The 24,942-nt window shown below is 41.8% G+C and overlaps 1 protein-coding gene across 6 annotated transcripts in view; it reads left to right on the top strand.

Annotated features, from left to right (window-relative positions):
* The window catches only part of ZNF644 (zinc finger protein 644), a 102,444-nt gene that overhangs the window by 648 nt on the left and 76,854 nt on the right, over positions 1 to 24,942 (top strand). For 5 of the 6 annotated variants that reach the window (XM_019501587.1, XM_019501583.1, XM_019501586.1 and 2 more), the window contains exon 2: positions 1,233 to 1,390. The exons of the other annotated variant lie outside the window; for it this stretch is intronic. The gene's annotated coding sequence lies outside the window, so the exon portion shown is untranslated. The remainder of the gene's footprint in view (positions 1 to 1,232; positions 1,391 to 24,942) is intronic. 6 annotated transcript variants of the gene reach the window in all.

The following is a 24,942-nucleotide window of genomic DNA, read 5'->3' as shown; positions in this document are numbered from 1 at the left end:
GGCCCGGACGCGGGGGCCGGCGCCGCTGCCCCGCGGGGACGAGGATGCGGCGTTGCTGGCAGCCGGGGTCACCCTGGCCGCGGGGCTGGGAGGTGCCGCTGCAACCGCGGGGCCAGGCCCAGCATCAGATCCGTGCGGCCAGGTGGCTGCAGAGCGGCCGAGGGCATTGTGGCCCGAGCCTGCTCCCGTGCTGGCTGAGGGGAGCCCTGGGCACGGGGTGGTCCACGTTGATCACCTCTGCAAGCCAGGGAGCAGTTGGGCTCTTGCAGCCGCCTGTCCCGCTTCCCAATCCATCGACTTCTGGGCCCAAATCTGCTTCACGCCAGGTGCAGGTGGCCGTGACTGACAGCCCTGTGGGCAGCCTGCCCTTGGCTCAGTACTCGTTCCTTTCCACTGCCTTCTACCTGTGCTAGGTCTGCTTGGAAATGCCTGGGCCCTAAGCCCACACGCTGCCACCTGGCCAACAGGGCCAGCCATTTCAGAAAGGAAAAGGAGGTAGAGTTCCCAAGGAGGTTCCTGTTGGCATTGCACACAAAAACAGCCCGCTAAACAAAATCTCATTTTTCAGGATTAGCAAAAAATGTTCTTTTTTTAACAGTGAATCTCCTTGTGGTAGGTGTGCTGTGGAATTCGGCATATTGAGAAACCTGTGCACCAAACCTTGGGTTAAACGTTAAGATATTTTCGTAACAAGCGCACACAAGTCTGCAGAAGACCCTGATCTATTTGTAGCCACATGTGGCCTTTTTACTATGATTTCTTCATGGTATTTTTGTCTCATTAAAATGAAAAATTCCACACATGTATAATGACTTAAAAAAACCCAGGAGCTTGTGTACTAAGGTGTATAAAATGATTGGAAACTTCTGCAGCCATACTTTTGATTCTTCTGCTTAAAACTTTTTGTTACCAGGATTGCCTGGCATAGGTGACTTGAGAGCTGCAGAAAGAGAATAAGACGGAAGAAAATTCATCTTTAAAAGCTGCTAGTAGATTGGTTAGATGCAGAGAAAATACAACAGTTCCATTACTGGCGAAGAGTATAGAGCGCATGGAGGAGCAATGCAGTGTGACAGTCTTGTTTTACTGACTTATTATCAGAGCTGATGTTGCAACCTGTCTAATAAGATTGCAAAGCCAGCAAAGCGATGTGTTGCAGAGTTATTCATGAATTAGAACAAAAACTGGAAGAAATCATCTTAAACATTTTTAATTTATATCTTTTTCTCCAGGAACCCTGAATCCTGTACCAAAAGTGACTATTTGTTACATAAGGAAACATTAATGAGAAAAGGGGATATAAAAATAAATTTGCAGCTGATTTCACAAAATGAACTTGGCTTATTATGGAAATTAACTGAAACAAGGCCAGAACACTTCAGTGAGTTAGGTATAACATCTCTAGATTTCAATGCGTTTTCCCCTGAATTTGCTACACTATACTCATTCTTTCTTCCCACGCCCTGCATTCTCTTTAGAAAATCCCGTATTTGTAAATCCCTTGTTTCTCTAGTGCTAGATGCTATGTGCAAAATAACATACTTGGAAAAGGCTTTAATTTGATGCTGTTAAGACACAAGTGGCAGAAGTAACTTCTGTATGTGGCACTCTGGAGGGAGACTGGAGCACCTTTCTAGAGAGGGCAGAAAGCAGAGCAGGAGATGGGGAAGGGGAGGGAACTGGAGTGATACTTGGAGAGGGCCTTAATTTGTGGCACACCTGCCAGAAATGTTGCCCCCCACTGCTGTGGAAGAGCAATTGCTACCTTTAAGCTTCTCTGTTTCCATTTTGCTGACCTGGCTAGTTAGAAGAGAAGATGTCGATGACTTTGGGCATCCTGCATATCTTTTCTAGCATAGTGACAATTGACTTAAACATGTATAAAAGCACTGGTATTAGCAACTGAATAAACAGAATGCTAAACAGTAGTATCAATTTTAAATAACTACCTTTTGAGTTTAGTTATGGATATTGAATTTAAGAGCTGATAATAGTTTGTGCAGATTTTCTGAGAGCAAAATCTGTAACCTACTAATATGTGTGCCCTTCTGCTTCAGATTCTTCAGAGTCACCTCTGGAGCAAACTCAATTTGATAAAAAGGTAAAGTGATGTCTCAACATTAATTGTACACTTATTGATTTTGGCTACTGTTTTGAAAAAAAACCTCTTAAATTTTAAAAATTAAAAAAAGTGGAGTAGTTGCATAATTATTACTGCAGTTCATGAAGAAACTACTTTCACAGTGCATTGGATTTAGCAAAGACTCTTGAGCCACAGTTCTGCATTAATTAGATGGGAGTTATTGATTGTGGCCCAGATGAGTGTGGGCAGTCTAGAGCCTATTGTTTTTTTGAAGGAGAATTTTTTTCCTTTTCTTCAAGAGTAAGCAAGTAATGCTCTTCATAGAGGACCATTTTTATATTTTAGTTACCTTGTATCCCTGTATGGTGTATACTCTAAGTGTAGGCTGTGTCTAAACAATTACAGTGAAATGGATTTTTTTAAACATTTAATTGGACCACACTCACCCTTAAATGCTGTTCCCGCTTTGTATAAGAGCGATTATCTTATTTTAATTATTATTGAATAATTATAAATGCAGGACAAATGTTTAGTTGCTGGGTACGTTCTACTGTCCACCAGTATGCAGCAGTTATGGTCTAGAGATAAAACATTGCAGTAACACACTTAAATTGCCAGTGAAATTAAAAAGGGAAGAAAGTGGCTTAACAGTGAGTACGCATGTTTGTTTTCCCTACCCTGAATATTAATAGAATAAATTTACATTTCTTAGTGATCTTGGTGTTAGGTAGAACAGCCTCTCAGACTGGCATGCCTGTGCTGATTTATGGAATCTTTAGTACAGCTTAGTAGTTCTAGAAATAACTGAACTGACTAGTTGGAAATGGCATCTCTAAGTATTAGCTATAGTTTGATATTGAACAGTTTTGTTGACTTATGTAAATTGATCATTTGATGGTATGACACTTTAGAATTTCTTGAAATTCGTAGAAGGCTAGGAGGATGTTAAGTCAGACAATTCAGCATAATGTTGAGATTTGCTACGCTTCAAAATACTTCTGTAGTGTCAGTGCATGGGTAACTATTTAAAGGGTGCCTAAAGTTGATAGCCAGCTAAACAGTTATGATCTTTATATAAAGCTGATTTGGAAAAAAAAATGGAATTGCAACTTTAAAAGTATTTTGCAGTTAAACTACTCAGCTTTGAATTATTGTAGAAATACGATGCTAGAAGTTGGCTTTATAATCTGTAATATTTGCTATCGGGTGTCTTTAGGAGGGAAATGCATTTTTGCAAAGCATTTCAATTACCTCATGTTTGCTTTGTTCATACAAAATCAGTACTAGATAACAGGGCTTCCAAATGCCAAACAAATTAAACAAATTGGTTATATATCAAAAAACAAGTAACAGGAGGTCTTTTCAGGAGACACTGAAGACATAATCTAATTATAGCTTTGCTATAATGTTTTGTGGACCAGCAGTTACCACTTTTATGTGGCAGTACCTCACTTTGTAGATATGTTTCCAAGTTACTGGTACAACATACAAAATCAGATGTAACTTTTGTATAAACTTCACTTGTCCTAGCTGACATCTTTTGGTGTGCATAGTGAAATGTAGATATGAATGGAAGGAAGAATTGAGATGGTATTTAATAATTTCAATAAACATGTTTTATAACATTAAGAAAAGGTGGTAGTAAGTGTGTATACATTATGTCTTCAGTATAGAATGTTATGGTAAATTGGAAACGTGAGCTTTGTTCTATTTAGGAGCAACGTGCGGGTGAAAAGTCCTGATACCTTGCCTCGCCCTACTTTTCAGAAAGGAGGTTGCTGGGATTTCTACCCAGAAGAGGTCTGACTGCATTGTACTTCCTACCTAATAACTTCGTATGGCAGGAAAGTTGGCTTGGGCCTTTTCGAGGCTTTGTCTATTGTGACAGCATCTGTAGAGGAATTTTCCATTTGAAGCTCTGTTTGTATGAGCTACTGGAAGGGAAGTGATGGCTTTCTGTTTCTTTCTGGCTGCCGTGGCTAGGGGATAATGAATGTAACTTTGCTACTCTGTCCCTTCAAGAGCATCCAGGATGTCATCATGTTAATTATTACTTTTACTCCCCCATCATCTCTTTAGCGCGGTGGCCGTCCTTTGTAAATATTTCTGGTACTTGCCTCTGGTGCTGTTTCAGTTTTCTAATTGTAACCTGAAACTGAAATAATTCCTGAGCATTTGTCTGTGACCCACAGTGCACTAATGAGACTAACCAGTTCTGTTGTTCTGTCTTGCATCCTAGGATGCAGCAGTGGTTTTGGAGATGTGTGCAGACTCAAACAAATTGCACTCATTTCATATTTGAAAGCCTAACTTCTTGAGACTGCAGAGATTTTTTTAAAATTAAAGCTTAAAATCTATAAGTGATGCAACTTGTGTCTCCATGGATTACCAACCATAGCTTTCTGCTAGCTCACAAGTGATGACTTGGACTATATGAGCATTATTTTTTGGACATTGCAAGTGTCTCACTTTTTAGAATAATCAGCTCTTAGTTCTGTATACGTCTCAGAATTTTGCATGTTTTTAGGTCCTGAATTACCCTCGGCATCAGTGGGAATCCTAGGTAATTCTTTTTTCTGTGACCAGGTCTCCTTATACCCTAGTCCAATAAGTGAAACAGATTTTGCAAGCACCAATTATGCCACTGGTGGGAAAACTTTCCTAGTAAAGGTCAGTTTTCTGTGTCCTTGCATAAATGCTTCTAATATTATATAAACAGTATGATCATATTCACATCTGTGCTGAAACACTGCACTGTTTGGTTATGTCAGTGGATGGGAGTAACAGTGGATGCCTTGGAGGGAGAGCATTGAACTGGGTTTATCTAGAGTGCTCTGTCCCTTGCTTGCTACCCTACCTGATATCCACTGTGCTAAAGGATACATCTTACTGTTTTGTTTAATAGCTATTACTGGATATATCATCTGGGAACGTGTCAAGTCCATTTTTGAACCTGGCTGTACTATCTGCATCTACAGTCTTCTGTAGTAGTGAGTTCCACAAGCTAACTACCTGCTACATAAAAAAGTACTCTTATTCATTTTAAAGCCGTCTCCTACTAATTTCAGTGGGTGCCTCCTATTTCTAGTATTCTGGGAGTTGGTGAATAACAGTTCTCTTCATTTTGTCCACACCCCTCATGATTTTATAAAACTCTTATCATAACCTGCCTCAGCCTTCTTTTTTCCAAACTGAAAAATCCTAGCCTTTTTAATCTCTTCTGGTATGGCAGCTGCTTCATATCCTTGTTCATTATGATTGTCCTTCTCTGTACATTTGTTAATTCTGCTAGATTGTAGTAGAATTTGACCTCCCTCCATCTTGAAAAGTGACCATTTAGTAGGGCTGTGTGAAATGGACCCTATTCGATTTGGCCAAATCCGATTCTGATGATTCAATGCTGAATTTGGATGTAGGCACAGCTTTAAAAGGTTTTTCTACATACCTTGAGGTAGCAGTGTGACTTGTGATCGCTGCAGTGCTGGGGTGCGTGGAGCATTGCATAGGAGCACGGGCGGCTCTCCAGCGTGCTGGGCAGTGAACCCGGAAGTGGACTGGAAGTATTTCCAGTCCGCTTCCGGGTCTGCTGGGGAGTGCGCTGGGGGGACCCCCCCATGTCTCCCTGGCTCAGTGATCGGCCACAGGGGGACCCTGGGTGACCCCCCAGACCTAGGAGGCACCAGTTGCTGAGCCGGGGAGGTGCAGGGGAAGCCCCCTGCATGCTCCCTGGTGTACCAGGAAGTGGAGTGCCAGCCATGGGGCGGGCGAGGGGCCGCTTTTCTCCATGCAGGGAAGGAGTCCAGGGAAAAGCTGAGCATGTGTGGGGGGGAACGGCTCTGCCCCACACCCAGTACCCCGTGCTGCAGGTGCTCGCAGCCCGCATAGGGCTGTCTGGAGCGGACACAGGCAGCCCCACGTGAGCTGCAAGCAGCTGCAGCACGAGGCACTGGGTGTGGGTGGGAAGAGTCTGCTTCCCCACCCTGTGCTCCTTCCTTGCCCAGCGTCCCCCACCCAGCACTTACCTGAGCTTCCCTGGCTGGGGCTTCCGGCTGTGGAGCAGGGCTGGGTGGGCCGGCTGTTGTGGAAGTGTGCCGGGCTTCCCTTGGGTCCTACTGCCTTTGGTTCCTGTCATTCTTGACAGGAACCAAGGGCAGAGAAATATTAATTTTCCAAATTCTTTTAGGGGCCCCACAGACCAGATAGAGTGGCCTCATGGGCCAGATCCGGCCCGCGGACCGTATTTTGCCCATCCCTGATTTAATACCAGACATTCTAGTTCACACATCTTATTTTTTTAGGCCTCTGGCATTTTTGTAGAAGCACTTATAAATTAATTATATCTTTGCCCAGTTGCATGTTGTTGCATGTGCTGTTTGTTTGTGACTCTAAATATTCTAACTTACAGGTATGGATAATGGTGAGGCTATTTCCAACTCCCTTACTAGCTTGTTCAAGAGAGTATAGAATTTGGATGATGTCCTCGTTTGGGGTCGCATCTTTTGACTTGTGTTTTTTTGCACATGTTGATTTTTTTGTAATCACTTAATGAACTTGAACTGGTGAATTCTGAACTTATGTTGAAAATATTTTCCTGTTTTCTGTGGAAAGAGACATAGTAGTAGTAGTCGAGATTTTTAAAAAATGGTAGTAGGGAAGAGCACTAGATATTGTACTTTGAACATTTTCATGAAGCAGAAAGAAGGCAGAAGAACAGATCATAGTAAATTGGTCCACATTAGTTATATCCTGACTTTTCTCTGTTCACAAATCCAAAATTCTCTGATCAGAACACCCAAATCTGCTTTTCTGCTATTAAAATGAAACACCACTAGAGAGAGAAACGAGAGAGGTATCAGGGGAACATAATGTTTTATTGATGTATTTACAATTTTAAAGCAATTTGGAAGCCTACCAGTGCCTCAGTCATTAATAAATTCTAAATACCTATATAGATATCACTCGATCATAGAAAATCAGAGCTCCCTCTGCTCTCTTCGCACACCGGTATACGGGTGCAGCTGCGACTTCCCCCAGCTGCTTTGTGGTACTGAACAGCCCTGATATGCGGTGCCCCTCATTCCCAAGCCACAGCCCAATCCTGCAACTCCCCTTCTACTCCCAGCCTGCAGCCCCCGGCCCTGCTGGTGCCCCTGACTTCTAACCTGCCACTCCTTGTCCCCACCAGTGCCCCATACTCCCAAGCCACAGCCCTCCCTACCCCCCAGCCCTACTGGTGCCCCTAACTCCTGACCTGCAGGGCCCCTTCCTTCTCCCCACCCCCCCCCGGTTCTGCTGATGCCGCTCACTCCCTACCTGCTCTCCCCAGGCCCCAGCCCCCCAGTGTGTGGGGAAGGTGGATGTGTGAAGCAGGGGGATGCCCCACCATAGGCAGTATTGGGGACTCATGGAGGTGCATGTGTTCCCCGAGATTTTTGCACCCACAGCAGGCATGAGGCTGCAGCCTGGCCAGATTGGCACAGGCAGGAGCCACCTCTGGGGCCCAGCAGGCAGGACCCGGCATGGGAGGGCACCCTTGCACCAGCAGTGTGAGGAGTAATGGAGTGCGGGAGGGCCTACTGTCCTTACTTCCTGCAGCTGCTCGCATGCTGGGCCACAGCTCTATGCTGCCTTCATGGCCTGGCTCCTGCTGCCGCTCCCTTCAGGCTGCCTGTGCTGCCCCACACTCTACCTCTCCTCCATGGTAGAGCTGCAGCCTGAGGGGAATGGCAGCAGTGGCCAGTACGTGATGGCGGGGTAGAACTGCAGGGCGGCGTATGAGTGTCTGGCAGCGGCAGGAGGTCGGGGGCAGCACAACTCATCCCCAGTCTGTTACTCCTTGCATGGCTGTTGTGGGGGTCCTAGCGGTGGTGACAGCAAAAAGTCTTGCCACCCCACTCTGCCCTCCTGTTCTGGATCCTGCCCGCTGGCCCGCAGAGGCGGCCCCTGCCTGTGCCGGTCCAGCCAGGTTGCAGCCCCCTGCCTGCTATGGGCACAGAAATCTGGGGGTACACGTGCCCCATGGATGCGCTGCCTATGCCCCCCCCCACATACTTTGCTTTGGGAGCTGATTTGTACCATGCTGCCTGGCTGCCACATGCATATGGTGCATGTGGTGCCCCCTGCCTGTGTTTGCCCTCCTCCCATTCATTCCCCCCAGCCCCAATCAGCCACTTCCAAGCTGGAACTCTGCCAGCCTGCATGGGGAAACCTGTAGTTTCCTGCATTTTTTTCCTTTAAAGGAAAAAATTTCCTTTTTTCCATGCTAAAAGGAAAACTTGGATCCCTGGTTATAAATAACACATAGGCTGGAAGCACTGGAGCAGCTATAACAATAATTAGGGATAGTTTGTAGTGTTAAAAATTGAATTTAAGAACTGATGGTGTCAATACAGAAAGGCAGTGAGTATTGGTTCCAGGATTTTGTTATGCCCACACACAAACCCACAAGATGTAACAATGTAGTATCCTCATTCCAAGGCCTTTCTGTTTTCTGACTTGTTAGATTGTATGCTCTTTGGGTCAGGGATTACTTTCTTTTATGTCTGTACGAAAACTAGAATTTATTTAGCACAACACCAATCAATAGTTTGAGGTAAATTATACAAAGAACTGTCCACACCTTAGGCACCAGTGGGAGAAAGTAATAAATGTGACTGACATCCAGATTACAATGTACTTGCTAGACCAATCTATCTCCTTGCTCTCAAACTTGTTAGTAGGTTAGGCTTTCATATTGTATTGTAATTGTTGAATTGTAAATTCCCTGTGTGTCCTTTTGCTGCAAATATGGCAGAGAGAATTAGGGAGAACGTTCTAAGCTAGATGGAGCCAGACCTTGTTGACCCTGTCTGGACATGTCTCTTTTTCTTCTTAGGATTGAGACACTAGCACATCACCATGTGTGTTAAGAGGCATGTACAGCGCTGCACAGAGGACAGGAACAACATGGAAATGGTACTTGGGAGAAACATCTGTGTTCCAATAGAATTGAAGTGTATGGTGTTTTTCAAATATTGTAACAGGCAGTAGAATAACTTTTGAGCTTTTCTGAAAGTATCTTGACTACTTCCAAGAAATGAGAGTGACTGCAATGTTCCAGCAAGATTGTTGAATGCACACAATTAATTTGAGGTCTAACTGGTGTGAGGTGGAGTGAGAAGGCTGATTCCACTTGTGGGCTTCATTGGATTTGCTCTTTAACTAGGCAGCTTTAAGAGCTTTTTGGTAATACCAGGAGACAGAGATGTGGTATTTGCAGTGAAGAAACTAGTTTGAATCTGGCTTTCACTTTTTAGCCCAGGGAAGTTTGAAATTATGCATCTAGCTGGGGGCAGTAAATGTTAGAGGTATCTTAGACCGTCTTCAAGAATTTCTAAATTTTGTGTCAGTTTTAATATTTTATCACTGGGGGAGTTATGTAAGTAGGAGCTGATACAGTTCTCTGCAAACATGCTGGAGGTTTGTTCTAGAGCAAGGAGGAAAGTTCCTCTAAATGAAAAGGCTTTTTAGAATATTGCATCAGTTTCTGAGCAGATTTTATCAAAAAGATATAAACGAACTAAAGAGTTTGAGTACTCTGCAGAAAGTAGTTTGAGATTGGAGGCAATATATACTTACAAGGCAATATAGCTTGGCTCAGGAATTGTTAAATTATTCCTGCTAAATCAGTTCTCAACATGGTTTAGTTGTCAAGTTTTGAAACTTTGTTTAAAAAACAGCATGTGGTAGAATATGATTTTAAATTATCTTTTTAAAGTATTAAGTAATAAAACCACATTGGATATTGGTTTGGGTGGAATGTTACTGGTACGTTGTATGCATTAACTTTGTTAGCTCTGTTACAGATACGGCTGTAGACCAGGGGGAGTTTAGGTAATATCCTTTAAGTATTTGTAGGTGTAAATACCTGTGGCAGTGGTTCTCAAACTTTTCAGTCTCAAGGCATCCCTCAGAAAATGTCAGCTCTTGGTTTTTGCTTGTTTTTTGACTGTACAAAAATAATAGAGGAGTTCTGCTGTTGCAAGGAACTCGGAGTTACCATAAACAGGTCAGAACATTTCTGATGCTATGGATTCCTATTTGAAGCCTGAGTTACTTGTGCATTATATTTGTACACGCAACAGTGCTAACCTTGCTTGGGACCCTAGTTGAGAATCACTGATCTATGGAGGAAAACTGTTACAGTGTCTGCTAGTATGGTAGTCTCTCAGTTGTTACCAAATGAGCTGTCTTGCTCTGATAGTCAATTGCAGTACAGCATTAGGATCCAGGAGAAAAATTGATACAATGTTGAGAGGGATTGTTCAAAAACTTTCCCTTGTGACCTCAGATCAATATTCATTTGGATATGAGATTAAGCTTTTCTTCATGTTGAGATGCCCTTCCATTGCTATTGGTGGTTTTTAGTGTTGTCCCAGCTCAGTTTTCAGTTGGCTTTTTCTGATGCAACAAATTCAAGTAATGAGCAAATTAATAAGAAGCCACATATGCTTAGATTTCTGTTCTTGTTATGTTCTTAGTACTGATTGCAGTTAACGCTGATTTGAGTAGATTCAATATCATTCTTGGAATCTATTAAAGAAAAATAGATGTTAAGTAACAGCTTAATGGGGAGGATAGAAAGAAGTCAGAGTGTTGCTATGAAATGCAGACATCAAGATAATGATGCATTCTTTGTTCAGCTTTAGTACTGACACTCACTTGAATGTCACCTCGAAGCACTGCTATTAATTACTAAGAAAAAAATACTTGTTTTTTCTCTCTTGAGTCTTGGATTGCATCTTTGACACAGATGCAAGGTTGCTGGGTGACCTTAAGGGACCTCTGACAACTAGTGAAAAGGTTTGAGGAACATGTTTTGATGTCAACTTATTTTCCAAGTATTGTTAAAACTTGAGAAACTTTTGGAGATTTACAAATGTCCAGGACTACATGACCTTCTGAGGTCCCTTCCAGCCCTACTTTCAGTGATTCTAAGTAACTTTGTTTGAAATATTCTAAAACTAGATATTTGGAGAAGTTTCCCTGTCCTTTATATGTTACTTCCTTGACTTTATCAAGGACTTTTGGTATGAATTCAAGAGTCTGTCATGGAGTCTTGTTTCATGAATTTAATGGTGAAGAAGCCAGAGAGCTTATGGACTTGATAAAACATGCCTTGGGTATCTTTGTTTCCTTCACAAAAATTCTATGTAGTAACCCTTTGAATATCCCTTTCTTTGTAGGTGTTAACATTTTAAGTTACTGTGAAATAAGGGTGTTAGCTCTAGATTTGCTTTCAGAATGACCTACTATGAAATTCCTATGGTATGTTTTACTTCAGGGGTTTCAAACTCATCCACCCCCACAGAATAGATGAGAGGTGTGGGGCTGGTCTGCAGGCTGGATCTGACTTGCAGACCAGTTTCGTGCACTATTTCCAGTGCACAAGAGTGACCTGATGCAGGCACCTTGTACAGTGCATGCCCTGCACCAGGCCTGTGTTGCATGCACTGGCCTCAGTCCAGGGCTCACATTTGAAGCTGTCATGGGGAAATGTGCTGCATGAGGTTCCCATGCCAGGCTGGCTTTATGAGCTGATTCCAGCGCATAAGGCTGGTTATGGAACAGTCTGGACCAGCCCCAGAGTCAGCACACAGGGCTGGTCCAACAGGGTGCTGTATGCAGCATGTTGCCCCAGTTTGGTGCTGAGTGTCACAGCAAGCATGCCTGGTCCAGCCCTACGTGCTGCATGTACTACACGCTGGCCCTGGTCCAGGGCTTGCACTACATATGGTGTGCAGGGTTGGCATTGAGTATACGCTGAATCCAGTGCCCTTGTGCAGCACAGCCCCAGAACAGCCAGCTGTGCCCCATGGAGCGCCCATGGAAACTAGTCCAATGTGTGCTGCATCTGGCACATGGGGTCAGTCTGAGACATATGGGGCAGCAATCTTAGGATTGCTGTTGTGGCCTTTTTGTCCTTATTAGGCAGGGGTTCTTTAGTTCTCTGACTCTCCTGTATCATGTACAGTCCTTGTGTTCTGACTAGATACTGAAGGTGGAAATGCGTGCTGCCTAGATCATGAGGCTGGCAGAAATGGAAAGTACTTTGCCCTGTTGCCCCACAGTGCTGGTCTGGGGAAGCAGTGGAACTGGGGAGATCATGTCATCCCTTGTCCTACACTATCAAGGGTGGGACAAAGGGCAACGTGCATTTCATGCGGTAAAGTGAATCAGCTGTGCCATGATGCATAGCAGCACAGCTGAATCGCTCCAGTTGACAACATCTGTTTCTGGCTTAAAATGGAATAGTCTAACCCTGCAAGTCCTAATTTGTGCTGTATTATAGAGACTACTTTTAATCACAGTTGGGAATGTCAGGTCCCACATAGTGATTGACAGGAAGATAGAGACCTCATGCCCAGCAGATGAACAGAAGAAATTATCAGAAATTGTTAATCTTAATTTTAAAATGGGCTCATTGGATGTCTGTTTCTGTCTCTTCCCTGTTCCTCATCAGAATGCAGTCCAGACAATGCAGTGGCAGGACAGCAGAAGGCAAGCCATTTAAGTTCTGTTCCAAATAGATGGGGTCTTTTCTGTTAGTATTTTTGGGTTCTGTTTGTGGCTTCATAAATTGCCTTCTTTGTGGCAGTGGTTCTCAACCATTTTGACTGAAGGCACCTCTTGGAAAATGCCAGCTCTTAGCTGTCACTCTTTTACTTTTCTGTAGTAAAAAAAAAAAAAAAAAGCAAGTCATCTTTGCAGAGGGCTCAGACTGACCACAGTCGATCAGCATGTTTTTGACACTATGGATGCTTATTTGAAATCTCTGTTGGTGTTTGCACACTTAATAGTGCAAGTATTGTGTGGCACCCTGAAAAGGATCTCATGTCACCCTGGTTGAGAATCACTGTGTTATGGTGTGCTTTCAGGTGGGCCTTACAATGTCTGGGCTCACTTCAGATATGTAGGCTGCAGGGTCACTTCAGATAACCTTTGGGCAAATTTGTTGTACTTTAGTAATCCTAATGGCCATTTTTATTCAGTATTTAACGGTCAAATGATCAAGACCTGGATTGACAAAGTGAGACTATTTTTCCTAAATTTGAGGGCTTGTTTTAGTTTGGTTTCAAGGGGATTATAGGTTTGGAACTAGATGGTGCAAGTTACATATGGTGTATATCTGGCTGATAAAAAATCCCACTCTCTGGTCGAGAGTGCCTCTTTTTATAACTTAAAAAAATCATTTGGATTAATTTCCTGTCCAGTTAGAAACCTAGTTTATGCTGTCTGTATTTTGAAGTGAATTTGATTACTTTGGGAACAACATATGTAAAATGACTTTTTCCATTTGTTCTGGGTTTATTTTTAATCTTAGTTGACATTGGTTTGGAAGAGTCTTTGAGTGAAGTTCTTTTGGAGTCTTTAGCTATTTTCCCATAGTCTAATAGATGACAAGAGTCTTAGTTTATCCCAGATAGATGGATGGGGAAGTGTCTTGTCTGCAGAAGCACAGCAGAGATGCTCTGGCCAGAAACCAGATTGGCTCTCTGGAGGACCGGATTCTCAGTTGCCTCGAGGCATGGTCCTGGACCGTGCTCTGCCCTGCTTTTTTTCTGTGGGTTTTTCTTGATACCTGGATTTCCAGGTATCAAATTTTGAGACTGTACTGTAAATATACAGCATGGGGAATTTTTTTTTTGTTCCCAGTGTGCCTTTTGTGGCATCTCAGACTGCTTTGAGATGCCGCATGAGGCACATGCAGGCTCGTCTGGATGCTCCCCATGACTCCAAATTGACATTTACAGTATAACTTGAGGAACTGGTAAAGAACACTTATTTGAAATGTCAGCAGAAACCAAGCTGAATGCTGAGAGAGACACTGATATTAACCATGGAATTTAAATAATGTGTTTATGGGGAGCTTAATTAGCAAAATCCAAATGTAATATAAAAAAACTGTATTAAATACAACCAGGTAGGTTGAAGTGTTTGACACCTGTAGAGAGAGAGAGAGAGAGAGAGAGAGAGAGAGAGAGTGTGTACACACACACACTGAGTACTAACATTATTCTGATATCGCTATTCTGATGACTTGCTAAAAAAAAAAAATGAAAAATGAACTTCTACATTTGTTTATGGTATTAAAAGAAGATATAAAAATTCATGTATTTTTATTTAATGTTAACCTGGAGTTAATATTTTATAAATTCCCTGGCAGCCACAAAATTTAATCACAAGAACCAAGAATAAAAGTTGAATAGCTGAGAGAAAGGACTTTTACTTAAAAACAAACAACCAAAATGTGCACACACACAAGCCCTTCACCATACACAAGCCAAACTGGTTTTAAAAACCCGCTTGACTTTGGTGACTAACATTTTTGGATAAAACACATCTCATACTTTTTAAGGTTGTTGGTTGTAGCTGTGTTGGTCTAAGGACATAAGGAGACAGGATTCTTTGGGTAGATTATATATTTTATTAGACCAACTAAATAGTTGGAAAAATTGTTCTTTCCAAGCTTTTGGGCACAAACGCCCTTCTTCAGGCATAGAGAGAATCTACTGGTGAATTGTGTGCTGTCCTGGGGAGAACAGAAAGCAATATGCAAAATGCAGGTTTGTGAAAATGCAAATGCAGGCAGTGAGGATCACAGGGATGGGAGACTATAGCAAGGTTACAACTCAGGGTATAGACCTAAAGATATTACTGAACTTTTACGCTTCATCCTCACACACAACATCTTCAGTTTCAATAACTAATACTTCCTCCAGACCATGGGCACAGCTATGGGTGCCAAAAGGGTCCCTTTTTACGGCCCACCTGGAAGGAGAATTCCTCAAGAAGTGCACCATCAAACCCATGCTATACCTTAGATATATAGATGACATCTTCATCATTTGGACTGAAAACCTGCAGTCTCTGATTGAATTTATGATGGAAATCAATAACTATAATTTCGCTCCCCCCAGTCAAACTATCCCTTGAATTACTCCAGCACCAACATTTCCTTTTTAGACGCTATGATCAATGTCCAAAATGGTAAAATACAAACCAACACATACAAGAAACCCACAGACCAACATACATCTCTACATAGAACCAGCAATCACCCTAAACATACCAAGCAAGCTGTAATAGACAACCAGGCCCTCTGATACCACTGGATTTGCACTGAGAAAAAAACCCATGATCATCACCTTGCACATCTTAAAAGCTCTTTCAACCAACAAGGACACTCCTCCAGAGAGAGATTGTACTTTTGAAAGAGCCACCCAGATACCACTTGAAGAATTGCTGCAGTACAAAAAGAAGATGCCCACAAATCGCACACCATTAGTTATGACACATCATCTTTCCCTGGAACCTGTACGGAAAATCCTCAAACAGTTGCAGCCCATCCTTGAAGAAGACCCAATTCTTAAAGAGATCTTTCCAGAACCACCCATCCTAGCCTTTAAAAAAGCACCGAATTTTGCTAGCCTCATAACCAGAAACAATCTTCCTTTGGCCCAAAGCACACCAAATGGATCCAGACCTTGCCATGACAAAATATGGCAACAGTTCTTTACAGCTTTGAGATTTAGCAGGGACTAAAACACAACAATTAAGACTGGTCTACTTCTTGTTTCTAATAACTGCATGCAGTTGTTGGGTTTTAATAAAGAGCTTTTATTGTAGAATAACAGTGAAATTTGAATTGTAACTAAAGTGGTTTTAATGGCTAAATAAAACTCTGCCTTTGTAGCTGAGAAAATTCAGCTTCTCTCTTAATTATGGAGACTAATATCTGTGACATGTCAGCATACTATACAAAAGCTAGTTTTAAAGTCAAACAGGAATTTAACTTTGCTTTACTTTAAAGTAAAAGAACTGACAATAATGATTTTTTTTTGTTGTTGAGGGTACATAATGAATATGACTTTGGTCTTTGCATTCAGCTTATATAAGTTGCATTCTTTTCTTAGTCTCCAAACTTTACATCTCTATTTTCACATGCACAGAAGTTAACTTACTTAATTCTTAAAGGTTACTGCACATAGTACCTGTTAGGGATGTAAATATTGTTTTAAATGTTCGTTTAACCTCTTCTAATTATATGGGTTAAATGATTAACCAATAACAACACAGCAGCTCAGATACAGCTGCTGCTGGGAGCTGCTTGGCTCCCAGAGCCCTCTGGCTGTGGGAAGAGAGGGAGGAGGAAGCCCAGCCAGACAACACAGCCCATGTGAAGCCCTGGGCTGAGGGGGAAGGAGTTACCTGTAAACCAGCAGCTAATTGCTTAATTGAGTCATTGGTTTGCTGGCTGTTTTCTTCCTAGGCTATGGGTACTAGTCCTCCTCCGTCTCCTTTCTCACTTCTCCTCCCTTCCTCCTGGCTCCTCCCTTCCTCCTGCCTGCCCTCTTGGCCTTCTGTGTCTTGCTGGGGCACTGCCAGGCTTCTCTCCCCCTCTCCTTTCCCTGCCAGACTGCACACGCTTGGAAGGTAAAGGATATTGGGTAGACTAACTGCACTTGGGTAGGCTATCGCTGCACTTATCAGTTAAACGATTAACTGTTTAATCTTTCACATTCCTAGTACCTGTCCTGTCATTATCCAGTGGAGGCATCAGAAGTGCTGCCTGAACAGAAGACAACAAGCACTAAACTCAGAACCCAGCCACAGCTGTCTACTCAGCCAAAACAGGCTTGTGAGAAATTGAGTTTGGGTGCAGGGCTAGATTTTTAAGGCATGCAGGTGCCTAACTTGCATTGATTGATGACCTTTAGTCTTTTTAAGCCACCATATGAAGAAGTAACACTTGTATGAATCCACTGGGGAGTCTTAGTTGCGGTTTTGAATTTTTATTTAAAAAAAGTAACGGGAGATGCAGTGGTTAAATATGAAAACATTTTATCTTGTTGTTGGCTACGTTCTGTTTTCTTGGTACACCTAATTTACTTTTTCTTCCTCTCTAGGACCTAGATCAGGTATTCTCAACCTGGGTGCCTTGAAATCTTTGAGATCTGCACAGCGTTTGCACTGTTAAGTGTGCAAACGTGATGCACAAGATTGCCATAGGAATCCCTAGTGTTAAAAACATGCTGATCTGTTGTGATCTTTTTGAACTCTTTGAAGCAGAAGAATTGTTCCATTAGTTTTCACTTATTTTCTGATTATGGAAAAATAAGAGCTAGCATTTCTGAGAGGTATCCCAAGTCTAAAAGGTTGAGAACCACTAGAACTCCAATTTTATGCAGTCTGTCATTCTATTAATATTGGGCACTGTACTGGGTTGGTATAGATGCATTTTATCTGGCAAAGTGTTGCTTCTTGCTATAGTGGTGCTAGGTCACATGTGCATGCTGATGGGTTAAAAAGCCTGATGTTCTATAAAAGAAGCTCGGATGTACTTTATTTTATTAAATAAGGAAACCAAACATTTAAAATTCTTGATATTTTTTTTCTTCCCTGCCTTTCTTTTTCCTTCAGTAGTCTGGTGATTGGGGAGAGGGAAGATTTACGATATCCTAAATCAGTGGTTTTCAACCTGTGGTCTGCATGCAGACCCGTGGAGGTCCACAGGTTGTCTGAGGGGTCCACGCAAAATGACTGATCAGTCAAAGGTATGTGAACACCCATACTTGCAATTCAAAGGGGTCTGCACTGCCATTCAAATTTTTTTAAGGGTTTGCAAATGAAAAAGGTTGAAAACCACTATATGCATGTATTGCTTATATTTATAATATACAATATTTTAGGTATGTCTTTCTTTAAAAGTTGTGTTTGTAGTTTTTAGAAGGCCTTTCTAATTGCCTAAAATATCAAAATTCAGCCTGCTAAAGTGTACAGGAGACTTTCTATTTTTTTAATTTTTATGTATTGGAGTCCATATACAATGTGGTGGTATGTTTTTCTCTTTCCTTATAAATCTTAATTACATTTCTAAAGGGATGAAAATGGAAGAAGGGGCATGTTGATTCTAGTAGCAATTTACACTCTTGGCTATGGCACTGTTTTCAGGTTTTAATCTTCTAGCTTGAGCTCAGGAGGAAGGTATTAGTGTTTTGTTTCTAATTTTGTTACTGGAGGAGAACCTTTTCTTACTTGTATACTAGTAAATGCAAAATTACATAATAATCTGACTTGTGTTTTAAAATTCCAACTCTTCTGTTCATGTGGTGTTTTTTCATAGATATTTTGCTATGTTATAGGCTGTAGATTTAATAATCATTGGACTGACACACTTCTCTCCCAATTTTGCATTAGTATAAAGAGAAACACAGGTGTAAATAAGTGATTAGGAAATACTTCTAAGACTATATTAGGTTTAAGAAGGTAGTATGTTAAGATCTGTCTTTTGTACATAGCTTGAGAGTAGAGTGTGTTAAAGCAATTGCTGTCTTTTGGGTTTAAACAGAGATTGCAGAAAGAAATGTTGGAATTGGCACAGTTAGAGCTGAAAAGAAAATGGCTACCAGAAATCAGTGCTGCTACAGCAAGAACATGGCTTGACTCTTAATGTGCTGTTTTCATATACTAATTTAAAATGTTACACAAAGCCTAGTTTTCAGGTAAAAATATATGTAATTGAAATGTATTTCTGTATAGTACTTACCCATTTTATTTTCTCAGCAGATGTTTTAATTTATAAACCCATTTCTCTAAGTGAATTGTCCTTTTTGGCATTTGAATCCTTAGAACATGTCAAGAGCAGTCCAGTAGCCATCTGTTTTAAATGTCTTTTTAATAAATCTCAAGTCATCCTTTCTCCTCTTAAGTAGTAAATGCTTGTTTCCTATTGCTTTTGTTAATTATTTTACAATTCCAAATAGTTTATTCTTATCAGTAATACCGTGAAAAGTCTATAACCTTTCCAAATGTGTGTGTTATCTGGAGTATAATTCTACCTTTCAAAGGAATGACACTAAGTGGTTTTTCGTTCAGCAAAGCCTTCACTTTTAGAACTTAAAAGTAACATAAAAATATTGCTCAGAAGTCAAATCAAGTCCTGTCTTGTGATTCCGAATTAAGGATCAGATCTGCAGTTAAATCCTTGCAGTGGCCCACCTGAACTGTCTTTTTAGCTTGTAGATAAGTGTGCTTATCCTATTCCTTTCCATAGTGAACAATGATGTTTCTGGTAAAGCTGAGATGATATACTATTCTAGGGGAAAAGTGTTTTCATTTGAAAGATAATTGCTATAAAGAATATCAAAGTTGCACAGTGAAACATGCAAGTCTGAAATGGAAACACCAAGTTAATTTTAACTCATCAACAGTAAGGAATTTGCAGTAAATCATATTTCAGTAGTCATGGTAGTGCACAGGTAATGTGTTGAAGAAATTTCCTTGACAGGTATCAAATAAGAAATGTTTCGGGTCAAGGATGATAGAGGTTATGAATAGAGGTAGCAACTGGTGGGCTTGAGAGAAAGAGAGGGTCTTGCATTTTGCTTCTAAGCTGTCCTTGTTCAAGATAACGTGTATGAGATGCAAGTATGTGTATAGGTAATTATACAGGTTGAAAATTGTGTTGAAAGATGTAAACCGAGCATTTGTAAGTGATCTCTCATTTGTAACTTAAACTGCAGTGGCTGAAGATAGGTGGAAAGAGTTGAATTTTATTGCTGCTTAAATCTTCTGTGTAATCCTACTAAATGGTAACTCTCATTGCAAGGGACACCGTTGTTCAGTTATGTGGATATTGACATAAATTGCCTGAGCTTGTTAAATATTTTGTTAGCAGTTTTAAAGTAGCGTAATAATTGCAAGGTTTTTTTCCGGAGTAGCTTTGCAATATAACTGTATGTTACTTGGGTTGAAAATTTGAGATGATAATGTCATTAAAAACTGTATTTTTTTTAAACCAACATATGAAATCCAGAAATCCTAAAAAAAAAATTATTTGTGCATTGATAATTGCCATCTACAAGGGCATATATTTGAATGTGTACTAACTAAACAGCTCTTTTAAAATAAGCGTGGACTTTTTAATATTTCTTTCCCCCCTCTCACATAGAAACTTTCTAAAAATAGGGCTTGCATCTATCCAAGAGTCATAAATTGCAACAATGTGGTAAACTTGCTATGCTCCAGTGATATTCTTAGGTAAGCATTCCTGCTAGAACAATGCAGCATCCTAAACGAAAAGCAGTATAGCTGCATTAGTGCACGCTGTAGCTGTATTAGGGTGGGCTAGTTGGCACTGTCACTTAGCGGTGTTAGTTAACCAACTCCAAGCACCGTATGGATGTGGCTGCACTGCTTTTAGCTTAGAAAGCTGCCTTACCAGGGAAGCATGGTGTGCTTGAGGATGCTGTTTTGGAGCATGGTAAGTTCACTGCTTGGAGATGGCTTAATAGTCTATAAGGGATGTATTTTCCTCTGACATGAAGGGGAGATCTGCTAGCTAATTTTACTAACACCATACAAATCTGAAGTAGCCATATCTGTCACATATCTGAACTGGAAGACAAGGTACTTTGGGTAAATGCAGTATTTTTTATTAGACCAACAACATAGTTGGAAAAAATTGTTCTTTGCAAGTTTCCACGTACAAGAACTCTTCAGGCAGAGAGAGTTTGTACTAACCCACAGAACCTTGTCTGCTTATATCCTTAGACCAACATGGCTACAACTAACAACCCTAAATATCTGAACTAGTATTTGAGCACACATTCTTATCTATACTCTCACTCACTCCTTACTTCAGCTTCTCTGTTTTTCTCTGCTATGGTAAAGAGACTCTTCTCCCTTCTCCCCCCAGCACTTGCTTCCCACATGGTATGTATTGACTTGTAATCTATTTGTCTGGACTGAAGGCTGTGAAATTGTTCTCTTATGATCAGTTCTGTTCGTTTCCTGTACTGTCAAACCTTTCTTTGAATTGCTTTACCAGCCATGATAAGATTGTCGGCAAACAAAACTTCCTCTAAGCTGGAAAGATTGCAATGCTCCCTAAAACTGCTTTCCAGTGAGCACAGTTCAGTCCAGTGCCATTCAGTTTTTTTATTTTATTTTTTTAATAGCATGAGCCTCATTTTAGTAAAGAGAAATCTGTGAATTACTTTTCCCTGTCATTCATGATAACCTCTTTCTTTTAGTTGCCATCCCCATTTTAAAAGCAGAGCAAAAATGTAAGTACCTAGATGTGGAGATCAGATAAAGATATGATAGAAATCAGTGAGTGGAAGCTGGAGCTAGGTAAATTCAGGTTGGAGATGAGATGCAAATTTAACAGTTGGGTATACTAACCATTGAAATCTCTTACTTAGATTGTAGACTATCACTGCCCTTCAAATCAAGATTATATATAAATAATGCTGTAGCCAAACCTCACATTTTATAAACTTGATGCAGGAGTTACTGGATAAAATCTTTTGATTGGTGTTTATACATGTCAGTGGAAGTGCTTAGTACCCTCTTGTCTAAAGTTCATGGACATCCTTGTGGTAATCGCAACACCTTTTTACTTGAAGAGCTGTTATGAATTTGATGCTTGCTGTCAGTGTTTTGTGAAGTGCAGTTTGTGAGTAAATGCTATAATGTGATGATTTTAAAATCTGTAGCTTTATAAAAAGGTCTAATTTTTGGTCTAAAACATCAGCGTTTTCTGGGAATCCAGAATGTTTTCCTTTTCTCGGTTTTCTGTGTGCGTCTTATTTTTATTGTATGATTGCAGCTATTGTCTGCAGGACCCTTGTTTCCTTGTTGAATCTTGTTCTTGTAGTATTACACCAATAAATAATATCTTTGTTTTTCAGTTTGTTTCTGTTTGAGCAACTCTAAAAGTGCTTCTGTTCATACATTTCTTATGAGGATCTACAGTTATTGTATGCCATATTTTATTTGAGGACTAAATTACATTGTGCTGTCTAAAAGACCTGGGGCTTAGTGGGCACTTGGATGGTGATCCTGTTACATACTGACGTATTTAGCTACAATTAGAGCTCCCCTTACTAGTAGGGGTGCAATACTAAAGATTTTTTGGGCCAATACTGATGGCTGATTGGCTAGCCATATCAGCCAATACCGATCCAATTGCCGATATGCAGCCTGGCAGCTTGGAGAGCAGCGCCTGGCTGTTAAGTCGGGGAGGGGCATGAGGGGTGCAGATTGAGGCCCCTGTAGTGAGTGTGGGAGGGAGTGGGGCTGGAGTTGGGGCAGGTGCTACCTGGCTGGTGTGGGACAGAGTCAGTGGCTCATCGTGGGGGCGGGGAGTAGCTCCTACCACTGCACACCCCCGGGGGAGACATGTGCCTCTCTGGATCTATGCACAAGGCGAAGGCGAGCTGCATGCTTGGTGCTGGGGCTGCTCGAGCCTCTTCCTGGTGGCTGTGCATTGGCGGGGTGGGGCAGACAGTGATGGCACTGGGAGGGAGGCTACAGCAAATTTTAGGGTGGCTCTAGCCTCCCCCTCCTCCCCCCCCCCCCCCCCCCTTTTCCCCCACCCCCCCCCCCCCCCCCCCCAGCCCTTTCTCCCAGCACTGCCGCCACCCACCGCAGATCCGGAGGCGGGGGCATGTGTCCACTATGCCTCCCCTAGGGGTGTGCGCAAAGGTGGGAGCCATCTCCACACCCTTCTGGATGCGCCACCAATTCTGTCCTATGCTCTGTCCCACCCGAGCTGGGTAACACCTGCCTCAGCCCCACTCCCTTCCTCACCACGGGGGCCTTGATTTCACTACCACCCCCTGCCACCCACAGACTTACCAGCTGGACACTACTCTCCAAGCTGTTGGGCTGCATTCCTGGCCATGCACGTTGTGTGGCTGCCCACATGCATGCACAATTTATCAGTGACATTATCAGCCAAAAAAAGCCGATTGCTGATAATGTCACATTTACTTTTATCGATGCCGATACGATATAGACTAATGTGTTGGTGCACCTCTACTTACTGGTAGAGTCAGAGGACTTGGGAATTGTTCAGATGGTGATATAAAACTATGGGGTTAATTCTTCCCTTCTAGTCAAGAATAAAATTCTCAGAAATAAAAATCTGCTAACACTGATCAGAGAAATATGGTTGGAGCTACCGTGAGTCTGATTCTGTGGTGAACATGATCAAAGTTCAACTAATTTTACTGCTGGTTCTTGGGTTCTTTTCATGCAAGACATCTTATGATATGAGAATAAGGGACTATGGGGCACATTTTTAAAGGTATTTAGACTTCTAAAGATGTAGGTACCTACACGTAATACAGTCAACACCTTTTTGTAGCAATACTTGGTAAGATTGGCATCTGCTTACCTGCAACATTTTTCCTACCATGTTGTATTCATGCAGCACTCCCTATAAAAGCAATGGATGCACTAGGCCAGGGCTGGGCAACCCTTGGTATGGGTGCATGAAGGCATTTTGTTTGGCACGTGTGCTTTGGTGGACAGCAAGGAAGGGGCCAGGGCTGCGCTGGCACAAGAGCTGGCCCCGATTGCAGGTATTTTTGCCACTCTGCCCAAAAACATTGCTGACCCCTTCACTAGGCACTGACATGTTGATACTGGCAGGACCTATTAATCCCTTGGCACCCAACTCCCATTGTGCGACTTAATGCTTAAAGGGGTTTGAAAATTCTCCTGAAAGCATTACATGCCCCTCTAGGCAACCAAATGCGCAGATTGGGGGGAAATGAAGAAAGAGCCTTAAACTAAAACTTTTAAAAGTCTGGTTTTGACTGTATGCTAGGCGGTGCTATTAAAAAAAAAAAAATAAAAATAATTGGGGCCACAGGTGAATATAGTGAGGTAAAAGCAGTATGCAGAGGAGGAAAGGTATGTGCCCTTTCTACTGCTTTTTTATGAATGAAGAAAGCAAGGCCTGGAGGATATTTTAATTAAAGGCAAATATTCCCCTTTTCCTCCCCATTTTTTAAATAAGAAATGTACCCTTTTCCTCCCCATTTTTTAAATAAGAAATGTACCCTTTTCCTCCCCATTTTTTAAATAAGAAATGTGCATTCAGTCTAGCTTAGAGGGAAGCAGGATGAGATTAATTGGAGAACTCAGTCACAAGAATTAAGAGTCTGATGGAACAGAGAGGAAGGGACTTGTGGGCTACCTAAAAGTGTATTTCCACTGCAGGGTTAATTTAGACTATCAGCACCTAGGTTAGCCTAGTCCAGAAGTGAGCAGCTGTTCTGCACAGCCATACCTTGGTTACTGCGTCCTCATTGCACTTGTCCATGTGTGATGCAAGGACATCTGAAGGCATATCCTATGGTTCTTTGTCTGATGGTAGGTTGATTCTGTACTAATGAAATGTGGGAGACCATGATGTCCTACTGGGCACAAGAGGATAATTTTGGAATTCTCTGTAGGGCAATCAATGCTCAAGTTTTTTAGGAAAGTAGAGCTGGAAGGGACCTCACGAGGTCATCTAGTCCAGCTCCCTGCTCAAGGCAGGATTATTCCTAACTAAACCATCCCAGCCAACTGTCAGTCTAACCTGTTCTTGAAAACTTCCAGGGATGGAGTCCACAACTTTTCTAGGTAGCCCGTTTCATTGTTTGACCACCTTCATAGTCAGAATGTTGCTCTGATCTAAGTTTTTCCAATGCTGCAGCATGAGACTGTTGTTCCTGGTCTTGTCCTTTACATCCATAGAGAGCAGTCCATCTCCATTCTCTTTATAAATACCCTTCAGCTATTTGAAGACTGCTATCAACCCCCTGTCTTTTTTCCAAACTAAATAACCCTAGTTCTTTCAGCTGGACTTCATAAGTGATGTTTTCCAGGCCCCTAATCTTTTTTGTTGCTCTCTACTAGACATGTTCTAATCTGTCTACATCCTTCTTGAAGGGCCCCAGAATTAGGCACAGTACTCCCAAGTGAGGCCTCAGGAGTGCTGTGACACATTTAGCTTGTGTCTGATACAAAGGGGAAAG

Source organism: Gavialis gangeticus, unplaced genomic scaffold, assembly GCF_001723915.1.
Source record: "Gavialis gangeticus isolate Ggan-Ray unplaced genomic scaffold, GavGan_comp1, whole genome shotgun sequence".
Lineage (NCBI taxonomy): Eukaryota > Metazoa > Chordata > Crocodylia > Gavialidae > Gavialis > Gavialis gangeticus.
This window is presented reverse-complemented; position numbering and strand designations above follow the sequence as displayed.